We start from the raw sequence: 15,781 nt of genomic DNA, 5'->3' as shown, positions 1-15,781 counted from the left end.
AGTCACAGACGGAGGGCCCCGGTTCACATCTCATAAGATCCAGGAGTTGGTCGAGAAATATAAAATCCATCACAGAATCAAAACACCTTATCATCCACAAGCAAATGGCCAAGTAGAAACCACTAACAAAGTCATTAAGGGGATCATTGCTAAGATTGTGGCTAGTCATTGAAGAAATTGGGCTGACAAACTTCAAGAAGTGTTATGGGCATATAGGACTACATGTAGGAATACCATTGGATTCTCACCATATGAACTTGTGTATGGCAAGAAACCTTTATTACCTATTGAATTTGAAATCAAGATACTAAGGATAGCATTGTAGGTCAATTTTGATTGGGCTACAGTACAAAGGAAGAGATTGAACCAGCTCAATGAATTGGAGGAGAAATGGTTGGCCGATATCCAGAAAATAGAGATTATCCAACAATAGAGAGCTAAGTGGCATGACAGATTTATAAAGAAGAAGAATTTCCAGAAAGGAGATTGGGCTCTCTTATATGACTCAAGGTTTAAAGACTTCAAGGGTAAGCTCTGCACCAGATGGCTAGGTCCTTATGAGGTAGGTGCGGTATTTGAAAATGAGACTATAAATTTGGTGACAGTTGATAGTGCGAGGACACCATTACTTGCAAACGGGAATGGTATTTGGTTATATCACAAAGATACCTCAAGGGAGTCATTTTTCAACATTGTCACAAATTCGAATCTATAGATTATGGGAACAAGGGAAAGCCCCCCTGTGCTGCAAAAATTTGAATTTTTCCAATAAGTGTAATAGCTTAAAATCAACTTCGATTGGCAGCTATTACACCTTCAAACTTAAATAAAATAAAATAGAATAAATAAATAATAATAATAATGATAATTTGGATGTGAAAACCTTTCACAGGCGCAGACAGACACTTTTTTAGCAGTTGAAAACCACCTGGTGGCAGCTGTTATACACTCTATAACAACATTCATTATTTCAAAGCATATGTTACGATAAGTGTTGTTATATGATATTTTCTTCTTTATCTTTTTGTAGAAATTAACATAATATATATCAGTCATCTTGGTTGTTACACCTATAACAGCCAACGACTTTTGAGGAATAAATGAGATATTTTATTGTAATAAGTAGCAAAACATCATCATGATCCTCGTCATCATAATTAAGTTCGCGCATCTCGCAGTTTAAGCCTGGTTCGCACGCTGCACCGCCCATTACTTTGCCCCACGTCACCCAGGTATGTCATCAAAAAGGTAATATTGAATTTGTTTTATTTTGTAATTATGGCAACTTAACATGACTATTGGCAGCCGAGGATGACTGTCATAATTAAGCTGGGAGGGGGGGTGGGGGAATGAATCATTTGGCGACATGACCATCACATGACTATGATTATTAGAAAAATCTAGCAATTAAGGCATGATGACCTAGTAGTTATTGTTACTTAATGTTGATCATACCAAAAAGGGTAAGTGTACCATCGACGAGACCTCCCCATGATTCACCATTAAGGAAAAATTCATTTTGCAGTACGAAACATGCATGCCAAATCCCAATCCAAAATCTTCACCTACACCACCCTACCACTGTACCATTTGCCCCTATTGGAAGCGCTGAACCCCCATTCAAAGTGCTCGGAGAAGAGAAAATAGCAGTGCAGGTTGCAGCAGCTAGATTGTGTGTTGACTACCCAGAAGCACTTAAAGAGAAGGATAAGCAGATGGAACAACACTGAATTGCATAAGAAATGGGAGGAGCAGCAATATGACATGGGTCAGGGTCCACAGAAGCCTTGGAAGATTGCCCAGAAGTATGCCTGATTTTCAAGGATGCAGGCTGGTTCGAATTCTTCTAGAGGTTGAAAGGATTAGATGGTGGTGTTGCCATGGAATTTGCAAAGAATCTTGAGAGAAACCAGACAAAGGTCAGAGGGTTGAAGCTGGAGGTCACTGAAGAGGTGATTTCTAGAGTAACAGGATTGCTAGCTGAAGGGAAGAGACGGTTTAATAGGAAGGTCAATGACCCATCACTAAAAGGGGATTTCCTCCAAGAAGAAGAGTCACTGGTAAAGACACGCAGAGGAATTGATAGATTGTCACTACCCCAGCCATGGGTGGATGTTTCTCTCTACCTCATTAAGTACATTACTTATGAAGGAAGGGAAACAATTGTGTTTAATTATAATTTTCCAGTGTTGAACCACCTCTGGCATCAGTAGATGATCAACCTTCCTTATTTCTTGTTGGGCAACACTAGGCACGTGGTCGTGGTTGTGAAAACAGCTGCACATACAGAAACTTTTGTTACCAACCATGGCCTTATCAAACTCATTGTGCTGGATGCTTTGAGCCGACAGGGAAAGAATTGGGAAGAATTCATGCGAAAAAGGCCCAGGACCACCCACAAAAGGAAAACGGAGACATCTAAGTAATCTCCAGAGGTGACAAAGGAGAAACCCAATCCCTCGACAGTAAGGGTCATCAAGAGCCCGACTAATAAACCAATTGGCTATAGGAGGTCAAAGCAGAGGATAAGGGTTAGCGGGCACCCAGAGTCCCCATCCATGTCAAGAAAGAACAAAGCAGTAGCAGAGCAAAAGGAAAAGGACTAAGCTTAGCCAGAAGAACCTTCTTCACCTGGTAAGAGAGAAACCCAATCCTTGTTGTCAAAAATTGAAATTCTAGAGAAATAAATTAGAGAATTGAGGGAATAGCTAGCAAAAGGAAAGGTAGAGCCAAGAGCCCCAGGGCTAGATACTTTGACAGAGGCCATGGACAGGGCAAGAAGGGGAGAAATAATGGGCACTCTCTATGTATCCTATGATAAGAAGTTAGTGGCAGCAGGATTCAAAGTCTGTGCAACAGACACCACCTCGAGGGAGACTCAAACTGAAATATAAGAAGTTGTTACAAAAGAACCTGCCGTGAACGTTTCTGTTACACAACAACTAGCAACCAAGATAGAACAATCCACAGGAAGTGATCGGGTAATGGATACACAAGAGCCCTTGGCTGAAACTGTTGTTTCATCAGAACCAACAATGGAGGACGAATTCAGCCAAGAGGATAAAGATAAAGATAATATCCATGAGCCTACGATCAACATTGTTGCTACACAAGAACCAACAGTGAAGACCGAAGCTGATCCGGAGAAAAATGATGTACATAAGTCTGTGGATAACACTACTGCTACACAAGAACCATCAGTGAAAATGGAAGTTGACCAGGAAGATAAAGAAACTGTGACAAAATCCACTAATGAAGTTGTTGTTACACAAGAACCAACAACCGGGGTGGAACAATTTCTCCCTCAAGCGGCTGCTACACCCTCAATTGATACTGCATGATGATGAATGTTGGGTCCTGATGAAGGATGGCATTCTGAGAGATTGTTGTTGTTGCCAAAGCTGCAAAAGTGGAAGCAGTTGGTGCTCTCTCTATAGGAGGGAGTGATTGCACTCAAAATTCATAAAAGAATGATGGATTACCTGAGAGAAAAATGGCTAAAAGAAGAATGGGAAATAGAAGAGGAGGAATGGAGGCACAAGGAGGTTATAAAGAAGAAGGATGAACAGTTGTATCAGCTACATCGATAGGTCTCAGACATGATGTTTGATAAGACCAAAGTTCGTGACCTTGCTCTAAACCTGCTAGCATGCAGGTGGCCATCCCCATCACACCCTGTGTTCCTGTGGGAACATTATTACTTATTTCAATTAAAGGCAGCTTATGAAAATAGGTCCTATTTCGGTTCTTCAACCCATATCTTTTTGGAAAATTTTTTCTTCTGTGACTTTGATGACCAGAGCTTGTTGTACGAGCTATTCTTGCACAATATCATGTGTGAATATGTGAGCACAAAGATAGTGGCAAGTGTCCTTTCCTACATGGGGGACTTGCAGTTGCGGGCCTTCCTTTCATTCATGAGGAATTAGATTGAGTGGCACTTGGCCAAGAAAACAACAGAACGCAACAAGGAAAGAACAACATTGTGGGTGAAGGTTGAACCAGGAATGGATTACGAACTCTGGTGAGAGTTTAGACTATTCCTGAGAACTTTGGAAATTAGAGAATAATCGACCCTCTACAAAAAAAAGAATCATGAGGGTTCGCCTCAACCTGTTTAAAAATATGAGCATCCAAGAACTAGCCAGATGTCTCAAGCACACCAAGGCCTGTAGCACAGAGTTATAGGAAGGGGACCCCTTTGAGTACAGGAACTTCCTGGCTACTATTACACAGGTTCCAAAATATGCTCGGATTTTACAGGCATTGGGGGCATTCTGGATTGGCCTCAGGTTCAAATTTCCTTGGATATGGTTGCCATTGGATGAGTATCAGCCCGATTACCATTTATGTGACTACGAAGAGGAATCTTGGCCATGTCAGGTGATGGCCATTATTCAAGGATTCAGAGCTCCGGGAGATGATACTGCTAGTGCCTACAACTCCACAGATTTGCATCACGGGTACAGTAGAACGGACTGAGATTCTACATGGGAACATGCAATTGCTTCAGTTGGGGGAAGATGTTGGGTGCGGTTTTTTACCTATTTTCTACACATTCTTTCCCCAATTTTGACCTTTCTATCCTCCAGGCCTATGACTTTATATGACCAAATTCCCTATTTTCTTACCTTTTTAACCTATTCCACTATCATGTTACTTTCTTGTATTTTACCGAATAATACGAGGCTTTATTCCTTTTTGTGGCTAACTGGGAGAGTATTGAAGAAGTATTTTGAAGTCCTTCTTTTCAGGTGATGGCTCATGAGAACAAAGCAGATAGGCAACAAAGATTAACTACAGAAAAGGGTAGAACAGTACGTTGTTACACCCTGGATGTTGTTATAGGTTACTGCTACATGTTAGATGCTGTTACAGGTTGCTGTTACACATTAGATGTTGTTACAGGTTCTTGTTACACATTGGATGTTGTTACACCATGCATTGATCCGCCATCACACCAATGGTGCTATCGCCAGTAATGCCACGTCATCCCGAACCACCATTCACTCAATGTTGTTGCGCCAAAGCTGGAAAATGTGAGTACTATTCCACATAACAGTTGTCAGTAGTAGGGATTGTTTATTTTTGAAGCAAAAAGATTCAAGAAGTTGCAATCATAACTGATGGATATTTGTATTTAGCAATAGGTTGTAACTACTTTTATTTTTTATCAGCATGAGAATCATGAGATTCTCATAACCGATTTGTTTCTAATTTTGGGTTGTAATAACTATAAAGGACTTGATTTTTCATGTAAAAGGACACGACATATAGAAGAGTACTGTTACACTGCTTTTATAATTCTGATTTTATTTTTAATATCAATCAACACGATGATGTTGTTAGTGTTATTGAACTAATTCGTTAATCACTTTTGTGTTATTCCTGCACCATGATGAGGAGGAAGGGTCGTCCTCTTTGGCAGGGATTGTAGTGATATAGGTAGTGTACATTCTAGTTTAGTTAATTGATTTATGGTTTCTCATTGTTGCTGTACAAATCATGGATTACATTCACCGCTATTTCTATTTATATCATGTTGTTACACTAAGTTAATAAAAAAAATGCTAGTAACCAGCTGGAGTAGATAATAGTTCATGTCTGGCACACCTTTACTTTGGTAGGTGTGAGTTGTGATCTATTTTTGTAGAGTATTTTTTATGTCTACACACATGGTTTGATTCAACAATTTAGATCAGCGACATCTTTTACAATTTTCTGCATTTTCTTATGCTTGGTTGGAGTATATCAACACAGATAGTGTGAACTCCATTGAAATAGCAATGCCTACCCTAGGTTGACAATCAATGTTGTAGTCTCAGTCAATTAAGATTGATTAAAACAACACTACGCTAAGGTTTGAAAGCACTAGGAGTTTTATTGTTATTTGGCTATTGGGATGAAGTTGGCTGGTGGTTGTTGAAGAATTTACAAGCATTTAATATTATTTCATGTTAGTTCATTATGGAAAATTGAATGCTTTTGGTTAGGGTATTCAAATAGTTTCATTGTTTTCCACGCTTGAAAAGTTGGAATTGGCCTTGGAATCAATTTTTTCAATCAAATAAAAGTGTGTTGCAATAAGATAAAAATACAGCAAAAAGTTGAATCACGTATTTGTTTACCTTTCACAGGTTCCTCACATTAGGTATACAGAACTTATAAAATGTGAGCAGACTTAGTCATATTTGAAAGGCTATTTCATCCTCAGAGTTTACAAGTGTCTAGCAAACATTGGCATCCAGACTTCTACATTAAAGCTCAAAATATTCATCCTGAAGGGCTACCATCTGTGCTACAGCCTCTTCTTCATCATCAAGAACAAGGTAGGGGTTCTTGTCTACTGGTTGGAACTTGTAAAATGTGAATATATAGAAGGAAAGGCTTACATCCTCTTCTGCACCATTTCTCACCCACCTGTACTTATACGTCGTGATTGTTATGATGTCGTAAATCACGATTCTGGTAAAATGCAAATAGATGACAACAACAATGTAAAATTCCATGAAAAGGGTCAATTTTACCAAGTTCCTAGCTGCCTTCCCATCATTCTTGGATGCTCCATGGAGATTCTTGATCGGTTGAACAATTGTAAAAATGATTGCACAATAGTAGATAATATATATAAGAAAAAAATCATGCTTCCATGTAAACCAATCTTTTGTTGAAGGTTTAGTCTTAGTGATAACTATGTGTTGGGTCCCTATAATACTAGTGATTACCCCATTACTATTGTAGTTTTACCCCTTATTAATATTGTTGTGCCCCTATTATCCCCATATTGTTATCACTGTGCCACATAGAATCCCTCTATTATTATTTTTGTGGCTTTATATTATTATTGTTAGGTCGGCTGGGTTATATTGTGACTCCTTAGACTCTTATATATAGAAACGAGGTTTTGTCAGTTGAATCATCGAAGAATTGTTCATTTATGTAATGTAAAGGAGGTTTCCCCCTCAAAGAGGCTGAATTCTAAGCCGTTTATCTATCTTTTCTATCTTTTTCTTGAGTTGGTTTCATAACATTTGGTATCAGAGCTTTGGATTCTAGGGTTTTGCTGCTCCAAACAGGTCATCGTGGCAATTTTTCTATAACTTTTTTTCTGCGACGTTTCAGAAGTTTCAAAAAATATCCATTTGAGAAGAAATCGCGCTGAACCTTAGGTCCGAATTTCAGAGCTGTTTGCGCTATATTTGCAGAGATATGATCTGAGGAAGTTGGTCTTTTTGCAGACTCCTGAATTACATTCCAAACAGGTGACCTTGGGAAAAGCATCATAAATTTCTCTCTGGGGATCGAATTGAAATTTCGTAAGAAGTTACAGAAAAAGGACGGACTTTAGTTTCTCGTATGAATTTTTCAGATCCAAAGGTTGAAACAGTGACTCGTGGCACGTCGTACAAGTTCGCTCTACTGAACTAGTCTATAATCAGGTCACTGTGGGAGATTTCACATAACTCTTCCTTGGAGAATCCAATTTAGGTCAGAATTGTGGCATTGGAAAGAGGACACAGAGGGCTACTGCAGATCACAAATTCAGATCTAGATGATTGGAAAGTACAAAGATACATCAGAAGCAATATTGAGCTCCTACAAAGTGAAAAAAGGAGTGTAGATTTTCTTAAATTTTTGCTTAAGATTGCTTTGAAAATTTATTTTGAAGGAATTCAAAGGGCATAGTAGAGCATTATTATTGGTAATTGATGCCCCGAAGAAAGAAAATGCAAACACCTAGTAAGGAACCTGAAAGCTCTAGCATGACTCATGAAGAAGATGAAGAAATGCAACATGATATATCATAATTACAAGACCAAGTGCAACAATTGTCCCTTGCACAAAAAGGAACGGAATCTAAGATGGATGGTTTAAAGAAAGTCATAGAAGATAAGATGGATTGTTTAAAGAAACGTGTAGAAGCTAAGATGAATGACGTGGAAGCTAAGATGGATGATTTGAAGATAGATTTGAAGACAGACATGGATGAATTGAAGATAAATATGAATAAGTTGCTACAAGAAAGGGTCACTAATGGTGAAAGGATAGTAAAGGAAACTCAGGATGAGAACAAAAGAAATGTTAATCATGATTCCATAGACTCTAATGTTGGATCAAAGACCCACCATATTCCAAAAATCAATATGAGGAAGTTTGATGGCAAGGATCCCGCAACATGGATATTACAGATGGATATTACAAAAGGTACGTATTGCAACTTTATATTTGGAACCAAATCAGTTTGTATGGTATCAATGGCTTTGCTCTCGTAAACAATTTGTCACTTGGGCATTTTTGATGGAAGAATTGATAACACATTATGAGGATACAAAAATAAACACTTTTCTTATTCAATTGATAAGTCTCAAACAAAAGGGTTCAATAATGGAGCACATTGAGGAGTTCCAAAAATTGAACATAAGGGTAAAAAATATTCCAGAGGAGCATAGGATTGATGTGTTCATAGGGTCTTTAAAGGATAATATCCAACATGTTGTTCGCCTTTGGGAACTTGATTCATTAGAGAAGGCATTCAGGTTAGCAAGAAAAATGGAAAGCAAAATTATGGCAACCAGGAAGCATACCACTCACAACTATAAAGACGGAAGTGTTGTTGCTGCTAGTCTTCCACAACCTATAAGATTGACACCACAACAATTGGAAGAAAAAAATAGAAAAAGGGCTTTGTTACAGTTGTGATAGCAAATACACTAAAGGTCATCAGTGTGCTGAGAAGAAATTATTCTACATAGATTGTGAAGAGGAAGAAGAAAAGGAGCAAGAAAGGTCAAAAGAAGAGGATATACTCCAGGAACAAAGCCTAGATAAAGAAGAAATGAATCCGACCATATCTTGTAATGCATTGGCAGGAATTACCACTCCTCAAACCATCAAGATAGAAGGACAAATCAAGAAGAAAAAGGTAATAGTGTTGATTGATTCAGGAAGTACCCACAATTTTATTCATTGTAAGGTAGCAAGAGAATTGAATTGATTCTTATATCCAGCACCAGAGTGTCAAATGATGGTTGCAAATGGAGGAACAATAAATTGCTCAGGAAAGTGCCATAATATCAAGCTATCCATGGGAGAATATGTATTGACTAGCCCAGTGCTTTCCATTCCAATGGGAGGTGCTGATGTTGTACTAGGAGTCCAATGGCTACAATCCTTGGGTACAATAGCTTTTAATTTTCAAGAAATTTTCATGAAATTTTTTGTGGAAGGAAAGGAAGTTGAATTAAGGGGTATTGCAGGGAAACCGGGAAAGATAATCAGCTCTAACGATATGACAAAGCTTCTAAAAAGGGAACAAAGAGGTGTAATTGCACAATTATGTTCGCTAGATGTGTCCACAGTGGAATCATCTATTTCTCCAGATCTCCAAAAAGTCTTGGACAATCATTCCAAGGTATTTGAGACTCCCAAAGGTCTCCCACCTATTCGTGATCATGATCATGCTATTCATCTGATTCCAGGAAGTGTTCCTCCAAACATCAGGCCGTACAGATATCCCTATGCCCAAAAGAGTGAAATTGAACGTATGGTTGCAGAAATGCTAGAGGCTGGTATAATTCAACCAAGTCAAAGTTCTTTCTCTGCTCCAGTCATATTGGTGCACAAGAAGGATGGATCATGGTGCATGTGTCCAGATTATAGGGAGCTCAACAAGCTCACTATTAAAGATAAGTTTCCATTCCTGTCATTGATGAATTATTGGATGAATTGCATGGATCAATTTACTTCACCAAGTTGGATCTTCGTTCAAGATATCATCAAATCAGAATGAAGATCGAAGACATTCCAAAAACAACATTTAGAACTCATGAGGGTCATTATGAATTTTCGGTCATGCCTTTTGGCCTTACCAATTCACCTTCAACATTTCAAGGTTTGATGAATTCGATTTTCAAACCATTCCTTAGAAAATTTGTGTTAGTATTTTTTGATGATATACTAATCTACAGCAAGTCTTGGAAGGATCATGTTGAACATGTTGACAGGGTGCTACAACTATTGGAGGAGAAACAATTATATGCAAAAAGATCCAAATGTTTCTTTGGAGTACAAGAGGTGGAATATCTGGGTCATATTGTACCTCATGAGGGAGTTAAGGTAGACCCTAGCAAAATTAAAGCCATTAAGGAATGGAAAATTCCCACATCCATAAAGCATCTGCGAGGATTTCTTGGGTTGACAGGGTATTATCACAAGTTTGTTAAGAATTATGGGAGAATAGCAGCACCTCTAACAACATTATTGAAGAAAGATGCATTTTCATGGACTCCAGAAGCAACAAAGGCATTCGAACATCTTAAAGAGGCAATGTGCCAAGCACCGGTCTTAGCTACACCGGACTTCACAAAAACCTTTATTGTGGAATGTGATGCTTCAGGAAATGGAATTGGTGCTATTTTAATGTAAGATGAAAGACCCATTGCTTTTGAAAGTCATCCAATCAAGGGAAAGTTTTTACACAAAGCTATTTATGAGAAGGAAATGTTGGCAATAATCCATGCACTTAAGAAATGGCGACCCTACCTAATGGGAAGACACTTCAAGGTACAAATGGATCATGATAGCCTTACATACTTTTTAGAAAACAGATTATCCTCTAAAGAGCAACAAAAGTGGGTCACAAAGATGTTGGGTTATGACTTTGAAATCATCTACAAAAAAGGGAAGCAAAATGTAGTGGCAGATGCACTCTCAAGAAAGGATGAGGATGTGGAAGCATTGTTGTGCGCCATTTCTATTACCCAACCAGATTGGATAAACGAAGCAAGGGAGGAATGGAAGAATGACGAAGAAGTGTGGGCACTTATTCAAAAGTTACAACAAGATTCCAGTATGTGTGGTACATTTAGCTGGCGAAATGATTCATTATGGTACAAAGATCTCTTATACCTCTGTAAGAATTCCCAGCTAAAACAAAAGATTCTTATGGAATTGTACACTTCTCCCTTAGGAGGGCACTCAGGATTTTTAAAAACTTACCATAGGGTTAAGAAGGAATTTTTTTGGGATGGCCTTAAATCAGATATTCAAAAGTTTGTGGCGGAATGTTTGGTTTTCCAACAAAATAAAGTTGAAACAATTAAGACACTGGGTCTATTACAACCTTTATCCATTCCAAGCCAACATTGGGAGGAGGTTTCAATGGATTTTATCACTGGTTTACCCAAGTCTGAGGGAAAGAGTGTCATCATGGTGGTAGTTGACAAACTTACCAAGTATGCACACTTTTGTGCATTATCACATCCATTTAAAGCCAATGTAGTTTCTATTGCATTTATGGAAACAATTCAAAAGCTACATGGAAACCCAAAGATTATTGTAAGTGACAAAGATCCCATTTTCACCGGAAATTTTTGGACAAAATTATTTTCTTGTCTTCGTACTCAGTTAGCTCATAGCTCATCTTATCATCCTCAATCTGATGGGCAAACTGAGATAGTAAACAAATGTTTGGGAGGATATCTTCATTGCTTTGTATCTGATAAACTGACACAATGGATCAAATGGTTGCCTCTGGCTAAATGATGGTATAACACTTCCTTCCATACAACAACAAAAATGACCCCATTTATGGCACTTTGTGGGTATCAACCACCATCCATCACATCATATTTAAGAGAAATTATAAGGTTCAAGCAATGGAACATCACATTGAAGATCAACAACAAGTCCTCCAAATCTTAAAGGATAACCTCGTGTTGACACAAAATATAATGAAACAATAGGCAGATCAACATCGTAGTGAAAGAAGTTTTGATGTAGGTGATTGGGTATTCCTACGGCTACAACCATATAAGCAAATGTCCCTCAAGCAAGCTAAGAAGGATAATAAATTTCACCAAAGTATCATGGTCCATACAAGGTGTTGCAAAAGATTGGTATTATGGCATACAAATTGGAGCTTCCTACAGCTTCTCGATTACACCCAGTTTTCCATGTTTCATGTATAAAGAAGGTTATAGGCGATAAGCTCCCAGTTCAAACAATATTTCCAGAACTTGACGAGTAAGTAAAAATTATATTGGAACCGGAAGCAGTCACAGAAACAAGAACTTGATAGCTACGAAATCGATTAATTTCGGAGTATATTATCAAGTGGAAGAACTTATCCGCTGAGGATTCCACATCAGAGGATGAGAATTTTATACAAAAGCATCAAGAACTTCTCAAGCATTTAGGACAACACTTTTTTGAAGGAGAGGGGCATGTTGGGTCAATATAATACTAGTGATTACCCCATTAATATTGTAGTTGTACCAATTATTAATATTTTTGTGCCCCTATTATCCCCATATTGTTATTACTGTGCCCCATAGAATCCCTCTATTGTTATTTTTGTGGCTTTATATTATTATTGTTAGGTCGGATGGGTTATATTGTGACTCCATAGACTCCTATATATATAAAGGAGGTTTTGTCATTTGAATCATTGAATAATTGTTCATTTATGTAATGTAAAGGAGGTTGCCCCCTCAAAGAGGTTGAATTCTAAGGCGTCGATCTATCTTTTCTATCTTTTACTTGAGTTGGTTTCATAACACTATGCTCCCAAAACATGCAATGGGATCACGATCATAAGAACATTTTTCTCTATTTATTGAAGATAAGGCTTCAAAAAGGACCCATCTATACCAATGAGAACTATTACAGTGAAGAGAAGGATGCCATTAAGAAGCCAAAAGATATAAAACAAAATATCCCATCCATGGGCAATCCCTGTCCTTTTAACATACAATTTATCCTCCGCTACATAGATCAGATTCAGTGCTTTGAATAGGAGCAATGCACACATAAGAAGATGGATTCTATGCACCGTGGTCCTCTGGATTACACAAACATAAATCCAAACCCCAAGTAAAATTACAATTAAAACAAAGAAACAAAAATAAAGTGAGGGCAATTGGGTCTGACTTGCAGGAAGGAAATCCTTCACCTTGCCCTCCAAGTTATAAATTTTGAAGTGGAGATTCATTGAAACTTTGTACTGAGTATGACAATTTGTAAAAAAAGATTATACTCATTGGCATCTACAACAGGGTATGAGTTATTATATCTATTGTCTTCATCCAGCCGCTTGAAGTTGAACAACAACGTGATGTAATGAATATCAAGGACACAATAATTGGGATTCTCCTCCTATTCTACTAGAATCTGCACCGAAAATTCATTTGATAATAAGAAAAAACCCATCGCAGAGAGATCCAAATCAGGGCCTTGCAGTGTTCTCAACCATGCCACATCTTTTACAAATATTTCAACATGCCCCATGTGAGTGAAACCAAAATTTTCAAACATAATCATGGCTCTAGAATCCGAATCTATTTTGGAGTCCCTAATCTCCACAGAGTAGATGGGTTGGATTGCAATCCAAATTTCTGCTATGACCTAAACATATATGCAGAATATAGTGGGGAATTTGAGGTTTACCATGGTTGGAACACCCAATTTCGAACCTAGATCTAAGTGTATGAGAAAAAACCCACAAGGAATCAAGACTTATGGAACATTTCGAAGCTATTTGAAGACATGAAATTTTTTAAACTATAGGTAAGTGAGTCAAAGAGGGAGGGTATCTATAGAAAGCAATGGGAATCATACACGGGTGGAACAAAGATTGATTATTCATAAGGGAAAAAAGGTACTGAATTTTCTTGGCTAGGGTTATAAAATGATAACAATCCAACTAACCCACCTCTTACTTTGACTCCAAGCATGCATATGCCTTAGAATCAATTTATGAACCAGTTTTCTAGAAACTACATGAAATATTAATTATATATATAAACTTGTTGAATTAGCTTGTCGGATTGGTTTTGTACTGAGCCAACTAGTTTTATATGGAACGAGTCACTAAACCAGTTCAAGGGCCAAACCATCCTCTTTTAGGGTCAAACTTGTTGAATTAATTGGTTATGCTTTGGTTGGTTTTGAAAACCCTTTTACATTGAAATATATTTTATCATTTTACGTAATTCTCTTGGAATTTTTACCATAGGTTCTGAGAACTTTGACTTGAGTTGAAATTAACATTTTCCAATAATTATGTCTTATAGTATTTATGTTTGGATTATGTTTCTCTAGTTGGTTTGTGGTATTGGTTTTCATAAGAGAGGTTAGCCTTCACGTGAAAATGATAATAATATTGAGCCACGTAATACTATTTATTGGAATAGTTTATTTGAGTGTGTACATCAAGGGATAATTTTACTTGTTTATTTTATGTTGAAATTCAATTCTTTTCTTTGTCCATTAGAGTTACGAAAATAAATAATAGTTTACATACATGTAAGTAGGAGGATTACCAGTAGTCTAGGTGATTATGTAGTTATTGGTAGACTTGAGAGTGTTGAGATCATTGAATGTTAAGAAAACTCACTGTAACCATGTTATGTGCTTAATTCTGTAGTGAAGAACCCACTACAGTCACAACAAGGAGAAGAAAAGAGGGTAAGGAGAAAGAGGACCAAATCAGTAGCTTCCCCCAAAATGTGCAACTTGGATGTAGATGATAGAAGGATAAATGAGTTTGGGACATTGGTTTCTCTTGAAGATAAGGCTTAAGGACTTGCAAGTGAAAATAATAGTAGTGACAGTTTTCAATTAGTTTTTGGGGTCGCAAGCCAAATTGAAGAGATATTATCAGTTCTATATCATGACGGGGATGTTTCTTTTATTTGTAATTCATGAGACAATAAGGTGAAGGGTGAGCGGATGAAATTACATGACAAAGCCATACTTGTCAACTAGAAAATGGGTCATCCCAAAATAGTGCAATAGAGTGTTCCAAGAAATGAAGGCTAGGAATACTGTGAAGGTAGTAGAGGAGGATGACTGGATGAATAAATATGCCTTTAAGGAATTGAAGAGGATGGAAAAACTTTCTTCAAATTAGCATAAAAGAATGGCAAGGCTTACAAGGTACACTTTCATGTATTTCAACTCATTTTTTGTTTATTTTAATTTCAATTTCAATTATATAACATGTATATCATCATCAAATATTAACTCCAATGTATATAGTCCTTGACATGTTCAAATTATTTGACAATATCATCAAATATTAAGTTGTATAAATTTTGAGTGTGATGGCTTCGTCATCAGGCTAACATTTCTATCTAGTTTGGAAAAAAGTGAATAGAAAGTGGTGGCACAGAGACCTGCAAAAATAGATAATGTAGTTAAGCACCATGGTTTTTTGATGTATGAGAGTGAAAGCGTTGCATATAAAGATGTTACAACACAGATGAATGATTAGAAATAATTGGTTAAGGGAAACAAGCCAGGGCCATTGAAAGAAGTGGTTAAGGAAAACAAGCCAGGGCCACTGAAAGAAGTGGTTGAGGAAAACAAGCCAGGGCCACTACTAAAGACACAATCACCTAGGTGTATGAATTGTGGAACCCGCTTTTGTCATCAAGTTAAAGTCCAAACATCATTTATTTGCCCCTAATTATTTATTAAAATAGCAAGTGAAACATAATGTAGTTATACAATTCAAACTTCATATGTTATAACTTATATTCACTGTTTGAGAGTTTTCCTTTTTGTATATTGCAAAGATTATTAATTACATTCCTAGTTCCTGTATATTTTTTGTTTTGCTAGATTGTACAATTGTTTGTATTCTGAATGTGTGAAACATTCTCCTATATGCAGGCTAACAGTGTATCTCCTCCTGGGAACAAAATACCTCAGTGAAATTAATTAGTGCAACAAGGGAGTTGGCGAGAAGCATTGGACCAATTGCTGTAAACAAATAATT

General features: G+C 37.3%; 1 pseudogene; it reads right to left on the bottom strand.

Annotated features, from left to right (window-relative positions):
- Window positions 1–6,257: 6,257 nt before the first annotated feature.
- Window positions 6,258–12,991, bottom strand: LOC149230274 (protein CANDIDATE G PROTEIN-COUPLED RECEPTOR 7 pseudogene; annotated as a pseudogene).
- Window positions 12,992–15,781: the final 2,790 nt, after the last annotated feature.

Source organism: Pinus tabuliformis, chromosome J (genome assembly GCF_031772625.1).
Source record: "Pinus tabuliformis cultivar Carrire ecotype Pingquan chromosome J, CPIR1, whole genome shotgun sequence".
Classification (NCBI taxonomy): Eukaryota; Viridiplantae; Streptophyta; class Pinopsida; order Pinales; family Pinaceae; genus Pinus; species Pinus tabuliformis.
The sequence above is the reverse complement of the archived record's forward strand: the minus strand, read 5'-3'. Positions and strand labels throughout refer to the sequence as shown.